Source organism: Sinohyriopsis cumingii, chromosome 19 (genome assembly GCF_028554795.1).
Source record: "Sinohyriopsis cumingii isolate HCF-2022 chromosome 19, ASM2855479v2, whole genome shotgun sequence".
NCBI lineage: Eukaryota > Metazoa > Mollusca > Bivalvia > Unionida > Unionidae > Sinohyriopsis > Sinohyriopsis cumingii.
This window is the reverse complement of record NC_142979.1, coordinates 33,316,252-33,336,764: the sequence shown is the minus strand read 5'-3', so window position 1 is coordinate 33,336,764 and position 20,513 is coordinate 33,316,252. Positions and strand designations below refer to the sequence as shown.

The 20,513-nt window shown below is 34.8% G+C and overlaps 1 protein-coding gene across 6 annotated transcripts in view; it reads left to right on the top strand.

The window, feature by feature from the left end:
* Positions 1-20,513, top strand: part of LOC149775408 (cytospin-A-like) — a 97,378-nt gene that overhangs the window by 35,544 nt on the left and 41,321 nt on the right. The window contains exon 1 of one of the 6 annotated variants that reach the window (XM_089944069.1): positions 18,190-18,463. The exons of the other annotated variants lie outside the window; for them this stretch is intronic. The gene's annotated coding sequence lies outside the window, so the exon portion shown is untranslated. Of the gene's footprint in view, positions 1-18,189; positions 18,464-20,513 lie in introns of those variants that run through there. 6 annotated transcript variants of the gene reach the window in all.

The window sequence follows — 20,513 nt, the reverse complement described above, 5'->3', positions numbered from 1 at the left end:
TGATAATAATAATGACTGACCAATCTTCCATGAGGCCTTCTACAATGTAAAAATTGTGCATTATGAGGTGACTTCAGACGATGAATTCTATTAAAAACTAGACAACGGATCTGATGCTACAATAAAATATGCACAAGACTTTATGGACGAGTACATATAGGATTCATACAAAAAGTAGTAGTGAATATGTGTTAAACATTGCAGGTGAGTACTTGATAACATTTTGTGAAAAGTAGTTTTACTGAATTAAACAGAATCATACAAATAATTGTTTCTGTAGATGTTGACTAAGTAGCCCCATGACTATCCTCACTGTATTATAATAAGGGACGATATAGCGAGGGAATGCTATTCAGTATACTGTATTGATGTAAACTTCATTCAAAATTGATCTACATAATATTGGAATTCAGTGAATGTTATATTTTGTTGAAATGATGTAAGCTGTGCCTTTGATATAGGGGTTGGGTGATAGTATAACATGAACTGATCATGAGTATTTTACAGTACTGATAATGGGATATCCTTGAGGACTTTCTTGCATTGTCACCATGATGTAATAAGAAAAATACTCATTGACGTCTTTACATAAAAAGTTGACAGGGTCATGATCAGCTAAAGTCTTGAAAAGAATGGAAATTAAACTTCATGCTTGTATAATTACGTATATATATTTAGCAAGTTAACCTGTTATCTGGACAGTAACTATTTTCTGTGCCTCAGCCATATTCTGTTAAAGGGTGTATACTAGGGTTTCATGATTGACCAAAGTGACATAACATCACTGATGCATTTAATAGCAAACAATAAGCAAAGTGTGAAGGCAGTGAAAAATTTGGGTCAGTAATTCAAAACTTTTGTTGTGTCAGTTCTCAAACTGATATGCAGACCACTGAAGTTGTCTGTGGAAATGTTGCAGAAGAATCGAAAACGAGAACTTTGCTTTAAAATTATTTACGCTCATCTCATTAGAAAGGAAAGAATGTCAATATTAAAATAACAGACCTGCCAACCCTTATGAGACTCAGCAATGTGGATAAAGAGCATAAATGGGTACCAAATGATTTGATTCACTTTCAGATTTTTTAAAGCTGCATTTCCATTGCTGATTCAATGGTCACTAGAACATGACCCCGAAGCGGTCATTGTCAGATCCTCACGAATGGCAACAGTGATCTGAATTTAATGAGATTGAGTCAAAATTCAAATTCATATGGACAGAGTTGAGATTTGCGAGTGCATTTCTGTGACATTGATTCAGCCTCTACAAAATATAAAGGAGCACATAACAAAAAGAAAAACAAATATATTGGGCCCCTAGAAATCATAACAACCTCTTTGTGCGTATGTCCAAGAAAACATGCTCTAGAAAGCTTGCATGTTCTATTCTTGAGTTTGTGTAAGATTGATACACTAGATATATCAGTAACTGACACAGAGTAAGGTGCGCTGGATATCAGTAACTGACAGAGTAAGGTACACTTTTTTATCAGTAATAAACACAGAGTAAGGTATGTAATGAATTTTAAATTGCTGCAGTTCAAATTTGCATATCCTTATTAATGGTACAATTTAAAGCTTCACACGTCTGCATTTAGTTGAATTTTGGCAGCTCTGGCTTCTGAATTACACTTGAAATATGGACTTGTTATCATCAAGCATATATTCGACGGGTTTGATAATGAGTGAAATTCACACACAATAATGTGGTAATCTTGCATGTAATTGGCTGAGCCTGTTACCATTCATAGTTATATTTGTAATCTGATTTTGATCAAGCTTCAAATAAGGCTTGTGTGTTCAAGATCTCATGCAGGATTGTTATTGAGGTAGTTATTGAGGTGATCTTGCATGAGGTTGGTTGAACTTGCTACTAGAGATTCAGATAGTTTTAATGTGACTTGGTCTGTACTTTTATGCCTAAATCAGTAATATCATGTATGGATGGAGCACAATCGTGGGCAAGAATTATGTATATAAATGCAGTGATTTTGTGTCCTGAATTTGGTGATAATTTTTGAGATAAAAAAATTTCTAAGTGAGGGGAGGGTATTTTTTTAAAAAAATTCTCATTGTGTCTCCTTCCACACAGCTTGGAGGGTTTAATGAAGCGTGTAGGCTGATTAGGTGGTCGATGTATATGTGCAGTAAGGTTTACATTTTTTTTCTTTTGGCCCATGTTTTTGGGACATTTATTGAAAAATGGATAAAAAAAAGCATATTTTGAGAATTCAGCTTATCACATCTCCTTCAACCCCATTAGGAGGACTTTATTGGAATATTGTAAGCCTGCTATTTGCTCGTAATATTTGTGTATCCCCACACAATAGTTTGTGTTCCCACTACTGATTTCTAAAGCTTAAAAAGTACACAAACTTAGTCCTTTAATTCATCAGTTTATAATTTCTACCAAATCTTTGCTGGTGACTGCCGTCTGTTCATGTTTCAAAAATCAGGGTAGAAATTATAAAATGGATCAAATGACTACAGGAGCTCAGTGATTAGCATGCCATATTCAAGACTGAAAGGGTGTGGTTTCGAATCCTACTATCGACCCATCCTGGGTCAGCTACCGTAGTGTGTTCTTGGACAAGGCCCTTTACTACAGTTGCCTTGGCACTAAATAACCAACATGTTGATGTACCATAAATCACTTACAGACCAAATCAAAATGAGTCCATGTAAGTTTATTGCACATTTTACATCCTTGATGCTTTTCATTTTTAAAATCGATAATGGGTGTAAACTTACAGCTGTTCAGTAATGATTTGCTTAATTCCTTGAACCTGTTTTAGGGGAAATTTCTTGAAAAATGTTAGAAAAGGGGGAATTTTGATAATTTAACTTGTTTATTTTGTATTTATGCATTCTTCTGTAAGATTTGTGTACGTATGAAATATTTTGATCATTCGTTGCTACAAAGGTCATGAGATAGAAGGGAACCGTGTTTGCCATGTAAGAAAAACATGTTTGAAGGAATAGGCCTATGCCTGAAGTACAGGGATATGCATGTCTGATGGAATTGACATTTAATTGATTTTTGCATTTATTGCTAGACATTGCAGAGGCAGAGAAAAATATATAAAGGTAAAAGAAATTTCACAAATGATGAGATAATCTCTAAAATTGCCAAATCTGCAACATAAAATTTGCAAGCAGTTTCAGAATACACAATTTTAATTTAAAAAATTCCTCATGCATGGTCACCCTGAAATTTGTATGGTGGCTATACATGAACGTGTCAGTTATCATATATTCTTGCTTATAAGCCAGGTCCAACTGCAAACAACGTAGACCATGATCTGCCATCACATAATGTACTGACAGATTAGAGTCTGCATTTTATATTTTACTAACAAACTGCATAGATTCATATTGGCTGGTGAATTATACAGTGGCAGAAGCCCTTGATGTTACGCAAGCATTCAGGTAAAGGGTTCTATCAAGAACATTTTCTCATCAAAGCCAGGTCCAACTGCAAACAACGTAGACTTTGACCTGCTATCACATAATGTACTGACAGATTAAAGTCTGCATTTTATATTTTACTAACAAACTGCATAGATTCATATTGGCTGGTGAATTATACAGTGGCAGAGGCCTTTGAGGTTATGCAAGCATTCAGGCAAAGGGTTCTATCAAGAACATTTTCTCATCAAAGTGTACCTTGTCCTTTATTCAGTATTAATCAAATCAATGTCTGACAGATCTGACATCACATTTAAACTAGCATCTTGCAGATGACCATGCAGAAAGTTCAAACATAATTTTGGAAACATAATTTGATTAGTTCAGTTTAGATTGTACTGACCAGTCACATTGCTGCTTGCATTATTTTTAGAAATAGCCCAAGCTTTGATTGCATTGTGTGCACACCAAAAAGAGTGTTGAAACCTTCTGCCCAGATTTGCTTAAAAATCTTGAATAAAGCAAGCAGCAAGAATTTTAGCCCAACAAAAGAGATATGGTATAGCAGGTAGATGGCTATATGAAGTGGTGGTATGATGCTGCCCCATATTTAACACAGCTTTAGTCTTTGATCCCATTAAATTGTTTGAAACTTTCAAAATAATTTCTAGATGAATTATTTTATGTTCTTACACATTATGATGATTTAGCTTTGTTAGTACCATATATGCTCATAAGTTGAGTCCAAATACAAACTATCCAGATTCAGATCTGCTGTTGCATAATGCTCTGGCAGATCTGGGTCTGTGCAGTTTGTTAGTTTTCATTATGCATTATGCTACGGCAGATGATGATATTGGTTTTTTTGCAGTTTGACTTAGAAGTGAGTATATACATCATATCCCTCATTGGGCTTTCTACCTTTTAAAACAACAGTTTTATTTGGGGGAGGGGTAGTGAAAAAAGGGTTGAAAATTAGCAGTAGTCTGCTAGCCCAAGGCTTGTAAATTTTCTGTTGGAATAGTAGTTTTAATAATTTCTGTAGACTGATATCTAGTAAAGTTTCATTTGTTGCCAGTCAGCTAATGAAGGACTACTGAAGATTCAGCAAGACTAGTAACTTTTTCAGTCTGATAGTCCTTCTGGTTCTTAAAAGATTTATATTAAATTCTAGGCCAGATAATGCTGCTTTGCTGGAGATTTTTTATTTATAATTTCTACATAAACCTTATTTTATTTCTGTCAAAGTGACAAGTTCATTGGATCGGTAAGCTAGATTTGTGTTGAATCTTTATGGAATATGGGATCATGTGCATGTATGGTGATACCTTAAACATAACCTTGTAATGTTTTTGAAAAGATGTTAAAATTTAATAATAATAATAATAATAATAACAACAGCTTTATAGAGGGTAACACCATTAGTTTTGTGCAACTAATCTAATTTGTGGCACTTTATTATTGACATATTTGAATCAATGCACTTCTCTCAAACATTTGTGACTGTTCCGGTAGCCTAGTGGTTAGAGCATCCGCCTCGGATGCAAGAGGTTACGGGTTTGAACCCCAGCTGAGTCATACCAAAGACTTATAAAATGGTACTAACAGCTGCCACGCTATGCACTTAGCATTTAGAGGTTAGTGTTAGGACTGGTCAGCCTGGTGTCAGGATAATGTGACTGGGTGGGACATTATGCTACATGCCTACAGCATGATGTCCCAGCGCTAGACATCACTATAAACTGCCACACTGCAGACATTGTTGCAATATGACTGATTTTTTTTTTAAAGCTATGTTAAAAATCCAAATCACACACACACTCTCTCACATTTTCTCAGTCTAAAGTTTGAGACACTGATTATTTTTGGTTTTATCCGGTTATTTAAAACAAAACGGGGGCACATTTTAGTTGTGTCCATCAGTGGATGCATAAATTCATTTCAGTTCCGTTATTCAAGAAAGTGACTAGCATGAAGTTTCCTAGAAGAGTAACAGTAAAAATCACTTTAAAGGTGGCATTTCATTTATTTCACAGATGTATATGTGCTGTAAGTTGCTATTTTTGTTACATAAAACTGTCCAGATAAGGTAATTTGGGACTAGGTACCTAGATGAAAGACGCTAGATACAGTTTCATGTTATCATTGTTGTAACAGAAGCTTTTCTTCAAAAATGCCTGAGTTCCTAAAAGTATGCATCTCTTCCAACACAATTTGACACAATGTTAATGTGAAGTTTATCCTTGCAGTAGATGAACAATATTCTGCATTTACATTGTATATTTTCTCCTATGATTGTAGATGGTTGCCATCCATGGATAATGTCAGACATTGTCAAACCCGATATTGTGACAACTGACCACATGGGTCTTGTGAAAGGCTTGTTCATAACCTTGTATTAATGGAGTACTTGGGTTCAGTATGGTGTGTTTGTAGGTATAGTATCAGTGCATTATTCAGAGTTTTATGTCACTTAATGACACTTTATACATGATTTACCCACTGCACTTGACGTTATCTGTCAACGTGCATTAACATGTAGGGAACAAGGATCTACCTTACAGAGGAGTTACATGTATGCATGAACCGTATTGGGATGTGCAGTGTGCTGACAAATTCTAATTTGGGTATATTCCATGAGGTTAGAGCATGTCATAATAAAATCACCTATAGATACCATTAACAGTGTACCTATCATTTATATGTACCTACTTAAAGTCTTTGCTTCCTTTCTCTATGCAGGGTGCTGTCCATTTTGGTGGTACATTATCTGCTGGCATGGTTGAATCCAATCAGACACTAAAGCTTCATAATTTTTATTTTTTTTTAGATCCGGATCTATGCAGTTTGCATTTTAATCGACTTATATGTGAGCATATATGTGTGGGAAGGTTATATCAGTATCACATATTGCAATTATATAAATAAAAATTAACTCAATATGAAATTAAGTTAATGAACTCCGTGTGCTATTACCCTGTGCTCTAAGATTTCATGGTGGGAGGATGCTACCGAAATGCTGTGGATTTTGGAACAATTAAAGATATGTGATATTACAAATAGCAAGAACTTCATGACCAGATTGTAAACATGAATAATGTACAATCAATTGATATCAGTTTTTCCACATTTTTTGTTTGCTTTTCCACCATGGATTGATACATCTAAATATGAATTTGAAGAAGAAAAAAACACCCTATATGCAAACATAACTCAAAGAAACAGTGCTCAACCCGATGTTGATGACAAATTACTAACCATGAAATACAGGTCACATTGACCTACTGTTTACTCATAGCCTTAGTATTCCCATGAATCAATTGGTAATAGTGCCTAAGGAAATGAATTAAACATCAAACTTTATATCTGTTAAAGTACATGTCAGTAACAAATTATCAGTGCAAGACATAGTATCCCACACAATGCACCTAAACACAAACAACAAGCAACAGTGTTGGAGAAAATGCAAACCCTACACTGATTGCTGATGCCATGTGGACAGATGGATGGGTAAATGGACAGACATCACATATCCAAAAGCCAGATTTGCTTTGAAATCCAGACAAAACTGCAGGGAACCTATGACCAAGTCAGTTAAATACACAAATATTTTGCTTCTGCATCTATATTTGTCAGGTTGTACATGAACTACCCTGAAACAGTCCAATGAAGTATTAGTCGCAAAATGACAAGTTTACTGTTGTCTGGAACATTTGTTTATCTTGATGATCTGGAAGTCTGCAAGAAAGTTTAAAAAGAAAGTATTTTTCTTTCCAATGAAAATTCAATTAAAGTGTATCCAGTATAAATAATAGTTATGATGAACATTACTTGGAGCATTTTGTTATGGTTTGCCTAAATTTATTTCTAGTACTACTTTAGCATTATATAAGACTGCAGTTGATAGGAATTTTCTCATAGCCACTAGAGAACACCTGACAACCATAAATGAATAAATGTGAGCTCATACTCTCTATTTATCAAAATTCTTGCATATTAATTGGTTATAACTCTAAACTGGACCCTACTTGTATCGTATGAAAAACTGGTCACTAGAACTAGTGTTATACTTTGTGAAACTTTCTGCACCTTAGCTAGAAAAAAACTTCTTGTGGAAGTCTGCAGTGTAAATCAAAGCAGTACATTATGCATATATCTTTCACTTAATATTTACAACCTTACTTTGGGCCAGGTCAGGAGTGCATATGGACAGTGATGTAAATAGATCTGGTGTCAACAACCTATTGTCCCAGTGCCAATGGTGGTAAGCCAGACTCTGGAATAGCAAGCAATACAAGTTGTAGTTTTTTTATAATATATACTAAAAATGATTTTAAAATTAGAGTAATTAGTAAAATAATGTGGAGTCCGATCTTCCTGTGCATTATATGACAGCAGATGAGGATCTGTTGACTGGAGTTGGAATCAGCTTGTAAGCAAGTATATACGGTACTTTTGTTTCATAATCTAAAATTCTGCATTAAAATAAATTTATGTACAACATATCTTTTCACTTCAGAGAAAGTTATCAAATATCCCATGTTTGCTTCCTTTTTGACTTATCAGCTGTAATTCTCCCATGATAGGCTCATGCTTGAAGATAAACCCTTCCCAGCTTTTATTGTAAAAAATTGGGATATTTTACTGAAAATGGAAATTTTTGCAATGATTGGCCCATGCACCACGCTTATAAAATTGGGATTATCATAGTATTTTTACTGTACAGACACACACACACGAGGTTGTATAATGGCAGACGTAGTTTTGGGTATTTGGTGGTACTGTCTCTGCAAAAGTATGCAGATCTAACAAAAGTCATTTACCACACACATTTGTTTAAATATACTGTATGCCTATGGGATGTTCCTTAAAGATAATGTTCTTATAAAATAACTGCCTCCCTCCCAGTTTTCAGAACTGAAAATCCTTCCTTACTAAAGTCCAAAAGGAAGTTGCCCCTACGAATGTTTTATGCCGATTTTGTGTCATGCTCTTCAGTCAAAAAGTGTGGAGCCATGGTAGCTCAGTTGGTAAAGCATTGGACTTGTACTCCATGAGACATTCTTTAATACCCACTCGTGCCAGCTATTTTCGACTGCATCAGTGTGTCCTTGGGGAAAGGCAATTAGCTCCCAATTCCTTGGCATGATAAAGCAAATAATGTGTCAAAAATGCCATTAAAACCAGCAAAAGAAAAAAAATCATTGGAAAACTGAGAAACAAATCAGAGCAGTATCGTTCGCAAATAGCTGAGCACAAGGTAGGCATTAATTGCTTGTCAACAGTTATTCATCCAGTCCTTTTTGGCAGGAGTTATTAAATTCCAGCAAGAACCCAGGATTGGATGCATGGGATGTGTTGACAGGGATTTTTGGAACCCGTTTACACACCCCTTATGAGCATTGAAACTGTTGTCGCAACAAAAATGAGTGAGCGGATAAAACAATGGAGCCAGGTATTGAAATGATAACGTGATTCACACCTAAAAAAAACTCCAAAATAATTAAATAGTTTCAAAGATTCACTAAATATAAAAGAATTTCACTCAAGGATGAATAAAAGATCTTGTTGCATACCTTACAAAGCTGATGTGCCTCTCACATTTTGGAAGTCTAGCTGGCTAGTATGTCCTGAAATATTACCCCTAAAATCTAGTTGAAAAGGGAGATGTGTGGTACGTGTATGTACTCAGATTAAATTATTTTGGTTCAGAACATGTGAACATTGGAAATATTAGGACAAAAAATACTTGAGCAGTGACACATTTTTCAGTGAAGATTGCACATAAAATCTGTGCTTATTGATAATTAATGCATAATAATTTGTTACCATTAAATTTAACTGCCAGTATATTGAAGTCAATCAGCATTAAAATTCCAACTTCATATGTAAAAAGCATGATCTTGTTTAGAACTGAAAATTTTGGCGTGAAAACAGGTGAATTTGCTGAATATTGCAGAGTTTATGGAAGAAATAAAGGTAGGTCTTGAAATTATAATGTGCAATTTTCACACATTCAATCAATTTTTTACTTGTTATTTTTTTTTTTTTTTAATTTGTTAGAATTTTATGTTCTACAGTAAACCATGCAGAAACTGATCACAGACATAAAAGATTCTTTTGCAAACCTTGTAAGTTAGACAAACATCAGCTTAGATAGACCAGAGAAATTTTGTTAGCTTATTTGTATTATATAGATTAGATTTTAAAGTAATTGTTCCTTTTTTAAAACATATTTTGGAACCTTTTGGACTTATCTTGTTTGCAGTCATTTGAGGTAGACAGATAAAATTTATCATGCATTTTTTCGAGGCATATCTGTGATGACATAATTCAGTTTTTACGCAGTTTTAAAAAATTTTGAAAGATGAGAATGTTTTATAATTTTTGGAACAATGTCTTTCTCTATCATGCTGACCTGACTGACTTACAGTAACGTTTGCATAACCTCAAGAATAAGAGTAGAGAATTGTCCAAAAAGAAAGATTTTAATTTTTGTCGTGGCAATTCAACAATATACAGTCTCCATTTATTAGACTTTTGTTCACAGACAGAAATTGTATCGCAACTATATTGGTGGTATAAGATGTTCTGACCTACCAGTCATTAAGAGCAGGCATAGATAGATAAAAAGATAGATGGGCAGGGTTTTTTAGGTGAATTTTTTAAAGTAAATTTAAGAGAAGACATGAAATTGGTAATAAAATGTTTTAAAAGCATTCATGCAGTGTGAAATAAAGGGAGTGGTGACCAATAGGAAACTGCATTTAATTCAATGGAGCAGCCTGAAATGGCCTAAATGGTTGAATAAACAATCACTGTCATCTAACAGGTTGTCAGCTGGAAGTCTTTTGATTTTATCTTGTCAGTGATGAGAATGGCATATGAACAGATGACATGTCAATCTCATTAAAATCAGATCTCCACTTTCCTTGGTGAAATCTGACAGTGACTGCTTAGGGGTCATGTTCTGGTGATCTTCGAGTTAGCCAATCTTTCAGAAATTTGAAAGTGAATCAAATTGATAGGCACACATTTATGCTCTTCATCTATACTGCTTTGTCTTCCAAATGCAAAGATATAAGGCTTTATCTGATCGGCTGATAAAATGAACAATTATGGTAGTAATATAGGTCACCAGAACATAACCCTTAGAGGTCACTGTCAGATCTTCACGTAGGGCAGTGGAGATCCAGTTTTAGTCAGATTTTAATCAGATTGAGATGCCAAGTCTATGTCTGTCTGTAATCCACATGCTAGGTATACAAACAGTATGTCAATACATATGAAATATCACCACTCTACCACTGGGAAACTTCTAAAGATGAGCAGACCATCAAGTTGATATGTGTATCAATAATGTACTGTATTGAAGGCTGTGTATCATAAACTGTATTGATACAAGGCACATTTCATTCATAGATCTTATGATATCTAATCAATTTTACGTTTCACCAGAGATTCCTGATTTCAGTATTTTCACATAGCAGCTGTCATTTTATCATCATAATGGTAGCCGAGAGTGTTTTGAATTAACTAATACCTGGAGTTTAAACAAGTGCAGACTGTACTACATATTTTTTAAAGCTTAGAACCTGACAAGAAAATGAGACTGCGTTGACTGTGATTAGTACCATTGTGGTTACTAATTGTGTGATTTAAACTGATTACAGGAGAATTATTAGAGCTATGTACCACAAACATTTTTGTAACCCAGTAGTTTTGAACAATAAACAACATGTACCACCGCTCCTGTAGTCTAGGGGTTAGAGCATCTGCCTTGGATGCAGGAGGTCACGAGTTCGAACTCCGGCTGAGTCATACCAAAGACTTTAAAAAATGGTACTAACAGCTGCCTCTCTTGGCGCTCATCATTAAGAGGTTAGTGTCAGGATTGATCAGCCTGGTGTCAGGATAATGTGACTGGGTGGGACATCATGCTATATGTCTGCGGCATGATGCCCCAGTGCTAGACATCACTCTAAACTGCCACAATGCAGACATTGTCACAGTATGACTGAAAAATTGTTAAAGCTAAATTAAAAATCCAAATTAAACACACACACACACACAATATGTACCATATTATACCGAAAAGGAATCATTATGGTCTTAGGTATTTATTGTAAGTGCTAAGGGTCTTGTAAAGCTGGCCAAGTCTATTTATAACTTCCTGTGCCACAGGGACATCTATATCTGCCTGATTTGGCAATATTGGATGATAGTAGACTTATCAAGTCCTTTGAATATACACTTATGTTTTGCACCAAAGAGTTAGTTGACCAGCTGTCCAAATGTTTTTTATTGCGGGTATTTGAAAACTTCAATTTATTAAAATGAGACAAAATGGCTTCTTGACCTGAGTTAATCTTTATTCGGCCATCTTTTTATCCTTCCATTCAGGTAAATTTTGCATTTCAGTCAACATCTAATGCAGGATTAGAAAACAGGTTACAATTTTTCCTTGTTGCTCTGAATAGAATTTGATATAATTTACTCACAAGACCTTTTCTGTGATGCCATAACGCTTTTGGACTAATATGATATTGGATTGTACACATTGTGATGCTTTTATGCTGTACTGTGTTTTATATCCTGTGAACTTTGTTGCTTTGTTCTTATCACTGTGTATAAAAAAAATGTTGAAAATAAAATGTAGACCGGATTTAGTAGATAAAACATTTGTTGTAGTTTGTTCTTTCATTTGTTCATATTTTTATTCCTTTTATTATTACGTCTGCTATTTGACTTAACCAACTTGCATTCATTTACTTGTTTATGCAGCCATTTCGTTGTACATGTACATTCCTTTTAATTATAGAGCTGACAGGTGAAATCAAGAACTAAATAGATTATTTAATGGCAATCTCAACAATAATTATTTAGAAGAAAACAAATCATCAGAAAAATCTTAATGCACATATTTATAATTAAATTGATAAAGTCATGGTGGAGGAATTCCAGATCATTTAAATTTTTATCGATTGAAAAAATATGCATGATTGAAAACTTTTCATGTATTAATGTTTCAGGCATTGAAAAGATTGTATACTTCAAAGTGGGCATGAAAAGGTAAAATCAGTCAATAAAATCTCTGTATCATAAAGAATACAAGTCGTTACTAGTATTGATAAATATCTATGCAAAGGATAACAGTTTCTCATTCTTCTGGATGTTTCTATATTTTGATGTTCAAGCCATAAACAATATAGAGGCAGGTGGATAGAAAGGTGGCATTACTTCGTAGAGTTTTTTGTTTGTTTCAGAAATAATTGATTACTAGAGTTGATGAAGAACAATGCATTTTTTAAAAAAAAATGTACAAAGATATTAGAGAAAAAATATTAAGTTAAACATTGTTGTTCCTGTCCATCTTTAGTAAAATTTTATCACTTGATTTCATCTCAGAGTCCACAGCTTATATACCACTTATTAGCTAGACAAAAAGCTGTACTTAATGTTGGACAGTTATACAGTAAGGTGTACATTGTACTCTAATATTTTGACTTTTTCATATGTATTATATGACGGTAGCCTAAATCACTGCAATAAAGACTTTAAGTTTTCTTGGATTTCTATTAGCCTGTGAGGTAACTCGCCCAGGAAATATCGTTTTTGGTCAACTCTAATAGTAAAACTTATTCTCCATATTACAAAGTTTGTCTGTAGGCCTTGAGACACTGTCCATAGCCTACATGTTACAAAGTTTGTCTGTAGGCCTTGAGACACTGTCCATGTGGGCTACTTTAAGGCACAAGATCATCATGTGTGTTGTGACATATCCACCTAATTGGTAACCTCCCCTCTTCTGCATGTCCACCCATATTTATGAGCAGTGGTAGGGGAAGTCACTTTTTCAAGATACTAGTCTGAACGATCAACTGGCATTTTGAGCAGATTCCATATTATGTGCAGTGTAAAATGTGTAAAATTGATGCAGGACATGTCGATGTTTCAAGTCGCTTGCCTTGTAAGACAAGTAGACAGCTGAACATTTATCAAGCCCTGTCAGGCATTGAGATGGGCCATTGTGTTCCATGGAAACATTGACCTGTATGATAGCTTTTTTGCCACAAGTGCTTTTGCTGTTGGGTTTTTTCATGATACATTTATATTTATTCTGCTTTATTATTAATCTATTTCTGTTATCTTTATCTTGCAAACATGTTTTTGTTGTTTGACTTGGACTTTAACATGTGTCTCTGTTTACTATTTTCCACTTATAAAGCAGGACATATGAATTATTAAGTGTTTTTCCTTCAGAATGGCGTCAGCTTCATTTCCTCAAGTGGCTTTTATCAGAAAATACTTGTAAAATCCCATTGATTTTACATTATTATTTACTGGTAGGTCATATTTAGTGGGTTAGTTAAGAGCTTACATAGAGAAAATCTCTTGTTTATTCCAGAAATTGAAATGTATGAGAATTAATATACGTTCTTGTGTGTTTTATTTAGAGGTATTCCATCTATGATCAGCTGGTAGTTTGTTTTACTTGTTGGATGGCCCTGTTGCATACACTGTGGACACTGATTTTTTTTTTTTTTTTTACATTTTCTTTATATCATAATAACCTCTACCTGATGGGATCATGGAAAGCAAATTAATTGACAAGTGAAATGTAAGTTTCATGGATCTTGTGTGATCATTATGTAATAGAGTACAAGTACAGTGGCACCTGAATATGAAGATATAAGATAAACATTAAACAAAGTTATATAAAAATATTTAGTTCATGATTTTTCTACAATGTGTTGAATCAGAATTTTCACTGTTCCATTGGAATTCATCACAAGTTGTCATGGATTCCACTTCATTGTTTGACTGAATTGCTATTAATGTGTATTTAATTTGTTGTATTTGTTGGCATTTCTTAATGATTGGATGTTATATACATTTTTATTTTATACTTATCCTTGTCCAAACTCAAGTTCATGGTGTTCCAGACCAGCGACATTTATTTTGTACACAACCTAATACCTAGGAAATATTTCGCTAAGAGTATAGCTTAAATATTCAGATCATTATGTTTAGAGGTGATCATGTTTATTTGAATCTGAATCTAGGACAGATTTCCACTTGAGAATTCCTGAACTTTTTGACAACTTTTAATGTTTTAGAGAGGAGGCTGGCCTACATATCCACTCTATTATTGTGTCTTAGCTTTTTATATAATGTTGTTAACTTGAAAAATTTACTCGTTCTTGCCTTAATATCTTGAAGCAGAATCAATCATATTGTTGTGTTCACTTTTTCATTGGGTGGAATTATTTATTCAGATCGTTATTCACAGGAAATACGGTGTTCTTCAATAATATTCTTGTTCTGTAACATTAATTTGGAATTATCGTGAATTCAGACAAGAACATTTTGGATATGTTACTGTGATACATCAAAAAAATCTATTAGCGCATCACCACAATCCAGGCCACTGGCACATTAGCTTATTCAAGACTAAGCACATCAACAAATTCGTAATCAGAATTTATTTGGAATACCTCTGAAATTGAATTGGAACTGCATACATTTGGATTTGTGATAGAACGTTTAGGACTATTTGGGATTTAATTCACAATACTGTAAGTTCACTTTACAGTTTTCACTTTGCATTCAAGCGAAATATATTACTTGTTGAATTTTACAAAACTTGTTGGTTGTTGCTATTTTCTGTTACTTAGTTTAAGACCACAGAGTCATAACATTGCAAAAAACTTTGATTTGTGCACTATTGCACCTTGCATGCAGAATCATGGGTTTCCTAGTCTTCTTGCTACAACTTTATATTAAATATTTGGTCAAAAAATAATTAGAAAAGGACACTTTTTTAAATCTTTGTGCACTGAACATTTTACCTCATCCCCGGGTTACAATGGAGGCATTGGATAGAGGTCAAGAATAATGCTCTCTCCCCGCCTCACCTCCCCCCACCTCGCTTATGCATATTATATATCTACATGTTAAATTTTTACCTGAAGTTTAGACATGAGATTATGAACAGGTTGACAGATATGTGTATGGCATCACAACATTCAGAGAGAGAGAGAGATTGATTTTGGTACACATACTTTTTCTCACCCCAAGCTTTCCAAATATTTGGGCAAATTTCAACCATAGAAAGCTTTTACCATGATAAGCATCTCCTCTTTTATTTTCTAGAAATATGTACATGGCTGAACACTCCCCCACTAGCACCACCACCACCATCTCTAGCATATCCAGTGGAAAAAAATGTTTTAATTATACATTGCCTTAGATGTTATTCTCTCTCTCTATCTCTCAGAAACTACTTCACAGTAGACATTCGTGACAAGACAGAAATATGGAGGTGGTTGCACTGAGAACAAGTTTATATGACATTCACAAGTGTACAGGAAAATAAAAACTTTAAAATAGTTGTACACAAAATAGTGAGACAGAATTATAGGTGTGTATTATTAATTCATTTGTAAAGTGACATTGATATCACCAAGGTTAATTTTACCAATACGTAAGTGGAGATCTGTGCTTGTGAAAGGACACCTGTCCTGTTTCATACAGGAAATTGGGTCAGTTAATAGTTGTAAATAAGTGGAAACTAAAATTTATTGCCTTTGGCTTATGGTCTTTACAAATTAGAGTCCTTACTATGTACATATCTAATTGCCAGGCAGAATTGATTCCTGATTGTTAGCAAGTCAATTTAAGTGGCACATTTCAGTGTGTGTACGTGCTTTCTACTTGTGTGCCATATTATTCTCTATTCATCCATGTCTTTTCCATTCTTTCGGCTGCTTGTTTTCCTGTAAACAATGTCAGTCTGACATTGATACATATATGACCCTGTGGTTACCACACTGTTCATGTTTTACTTCGACTGCTCCGGTGGCCTAGTAGTTAGAGCATCTGCCTTGGATGCAGGAGGTTGTGGGTTCGAACCCAGACCGAGTCATACCAAAGACTTACAAAAATGGTACTAACAGATGCCTCGCTTAGCACTCAGCATTAAGAGGTTAGTGTTAGGACTGGTTGGCCTGGTGTCAGGATAATGTGATTGGGTGGGACATGATGTGCCAATGCTAGGCATCACTATAAACTGCCACACAGCAGACATCATAGCGATATGACTGAATTTTTTTTAAAGCTATGTTAAAAATCCAAAATCACACACACACACACACAGACACACATTTTACTTCAGCTCATTTTGTTTTTTGTGCACATTGAAATAGTATGCTTTTGTGAGAAGTACATATCACTTCCCTGATGGCATTGTTACTCACTTCATTCTTGACTTTGGCATAGACATTTTTGTAGTTAGCTCACTTTCTCTGACACTGTAGTATGTACAGTTACAAACTATATGGGTGTATTCATGTAAGAGGGTACCACTTACTTTGGACAGAAGTAGGTGACCAACTTTTCATGCTCTAGTGACGGTGGGTTTTATTGTTGCATTTAGCTTAGTTTCTCTGACACTGTTGTATGTGGTTTGAAATTTGCATGTAATCATCTTGACGGGTACTATTTACCACAGGTGAAATAGGTCACAATGACTTGCATTTCCATCGGCGGAGATTGAACTAAAGTTTGGCATTTAGCTCAATTTTTCTGATACTGTTCTGTGTACAACTGGAAAACTCAAAATGGCTGACTCCCAACACAATTCATCTTCTGATGTCTATTAGGCAAATACTGGCTGATGATCATGATAATGAATTTGCAGAAAAACTCCATGAGCATACCTGAATAAGTACAAAATCTTAACACTGAATCAAAAACAGTATATTGTTTATTAAATTCAGATATTTTGTTATTTACATATTTTTAACAAATAATGAACAGATAAATAAAATGGAATCAAATGGGTGAAAGAAAAAATTTCCAAAATTGGTTTGTGCACCTGTTTTGCCCAGTACTTTGAAGCACGTAGTACATTATATAATACTAATCATTCTAATATTTAAAAAAAATACCCAATGTAGTTATAAAATCAGTGCAATAGGAAACATATTTTTTAATTTTTGGTGTGATGCACCAGCATTTTGTTTTGGAGTGATTAGTAGAACAAAAAAGATAAACCCCAATCTGCAAGAGCATTATGTCACAGCAGATGAGGTCTGTGTTGTTTGTAGCTTGGACTGAACTTACAAGCAGGTATATATATATGGTAGCAACCAAATGAAAAGTGAAATATTGCTCCACTTGTCCCCTTTGAAACTGTGATAAATGATAAAAAGCTTGTTTCCATAAGAAGAACTAGTCATTGAACAGTCAAAAACAACTCCCTGTGGCTGTCTGTATCTTGTTATTGCTTTGAGACAAAACTGTAGTTTCCTTTCCTTGACTGAGGTAGATATTTTCAGTCCTTGTTAGACATATTATGTATTTACTCAGTTAAGTTGTTGTTGTTGTGGGGTTTAATGCCATTTTTCAGCACACGATAGGCTATACGTGGCGGCCAGTATTAATGGTGGAGGAAGAACCCAGGAAAACCCCAGAAAGAACCACCGACCCACGAGAAGCTACTGGCAAGCTTTCTCACATACTACTCGGTTAAGTGGTTATTACTATGGAATATCTTGAAGAAAGTCAACATCCCATGAAACATCGAAGGGACTTTAATCTGCATCACATCATGCAAATTGGTTGAAGTGTGTTGAAAGGTCTAGGTATTCAGCACCCACATTATGATATGTATGGTATTTGTGACACCCTGTACTGATTATGTACTGCCAACAATAGAGAGGTATAGATTTTGAACAAGGTGCTCAACTGGCTGGGCCCTATGACAGCAGGCCTGTCTACAATATGCAGGAAGATTAAGTGTCTCTACACCCCAGTGATAAAGGCTTACTTATATCTATATGAACCTGTTTATGATAGCTAGGTGTGGTGTGCAGATGAGAAAAACTCAGCACCTGTTCAGAGCTCATGGTTTTGTGTGGGACATTTTGCCTGATTGACCTTCATTGTGCATTTATTCTTACCATTATCCACAATTTTACTTTGGTGATTTTGGAAGGACATATTTTGACAGACTTGGATTCTAACACGTTCAGCATGGAGATTACGTCAGGTGCGTGAAATATATCATTTGTTTGGCAATATTCAGTAAATGTAATACAGTGGTACTGTAATTTACTATCATTGGCAGTGGTAGCTTGTTTTGATAAAAGCATATTGATATAAGTACAATAAATTTTATCAGTCATATCTAACATGTGGTGGGATCAAGCTTGTAACATAAGGTGTGACTTGTATCATATCTAAAATAAGGTGGGGACAAATTCGAAGAGTTACATCTGGAGTAGATATTCCTATGCAGGTTTTTACTGTTTGGTTCACCCATGTATATTGAATATGTATTTTATATTTGGTGTATGTGTGTTTACAATATTTGATGACAGGAGAGCATGTTCATGTGGTTGTCATGTCAAGGATCAAATTACAGGTGTACTGTATTTTCTAACACACTCTATCAAGCTAGATATTACATTGATAAATGGGGGGGGGGGGGGTAATCACACAACCATGTTAGAATTAACAAACCTCAATCTTAGTTTTGTTCACACCTCTTCTGTACAGTACCGTGTGTTTTGTACACTTAATCAACATCAGATATTATTGTTCAATTTTCACTTGCCCTGCAAACTATTTATAATTGCCCATAGGTGTCTATGTTGATTTTTATTGCCCAGTAGCTCCCTCCTACTTATGTCTTTTTTAACTTTTCAAATGAGTACAATATGTAAATGCAATATATTTAACCAAGGCAGGGGTAGATTTACAGCCATTAGTACATGTATGTAGACCCTGCAAACTAGTACAGTATGTTGGTACAGTGGTGCAGTAATAAACCCAAGGCAGGAGGTGGAATTGAAATACTAGATACAGTAAAGTAACTAAGGCAGGAGGTGCAATTGAAATCCTGCAAACGAGTACATGTGTAGATACAGTAATTACAAGGATGGAGGTAGAATTTAAAACCTGCAAATGAGTACATGTGTAGATACAGTAATTACAAGGATGGAGGTAGAATTTAAAACCTGCAAATGAGTATATGTGTAGATACAGTAATTACAAGAATGGAGGTAGAATTTAAAACCTGCAAATGAGTACATGTGTAGATACAATAATTACAAGGATGGAGGTAGAATTTAAAACCTGCAAATGAATATATGTGTAGATACAGTAACTACAAGAATGGAGGTAGAATTTAAAACCTGCAAATGAGTACATGTGTAGATACAGTAATTACAAGGATGGAGGTAGAATTTAAAACCTGCAAATGAGTATATGTGTAGATACAGTAATTACAAGGCAGGAGGTAGAATTTAAAACCTGCAAATGAGTACAGTATGTAGATATAAGTAATTTAACCAAGGCAGGAGGTGGAATTGAAACCCTGATAATGAGTACATTATCAACAGTAAATAATGAATGCAGGAGGTGGATTCTTAGGTCATGCTTGTCACATATTGAATGATTGAATTGTGTCCAGTAACCGGGTGACTCTCATTATTAATGAACAAGACCAGTCAGGATTAATTAAATGTATTATTCTTGCATGTGTCAGAACAGAGAGGTCACATTTGCACAATTTGTCCAGTTTTGATTTCATATCAGGAGTATGGTCAACAACCCAAGTTACAGCAAGGAAATGGACAAAATGACAACCATTGAACAAATTTCCATTTTCTGTGTTGTAATATGCACAGCATCTCATGGTTCTTTCACAGTAACTTGCCTTTGATGCTCTTCTTGCTAGCACAAGTAATTTTTGTTGTAACCCACCGTGGATTTTCATGCTGTTTGAATGAGCCAGTCAGTTTCTCTTCCTTGATAGTCACTAATTATTGATAAACAGAATAGTCACTTTGATGGATGTGTAGGAGATTGTTACATTGTGTTGTTGATGACGTTTCTGTTTATGTGTAATCCTAAAATATAAGGAAATCTGTGTGTGTGTATGTGTGTTTTGGATTTTTAATGTAGCTTTAACAATTTGAGTCATTGCCACAATATCTGCAGTGTGGCAGTTTATAGTAATGTCGAGCACTGGGGCATCATGCTGCTAACATGTAGCATCACATCCCACCCAGTCATATTATTCTGACACCAGGCCG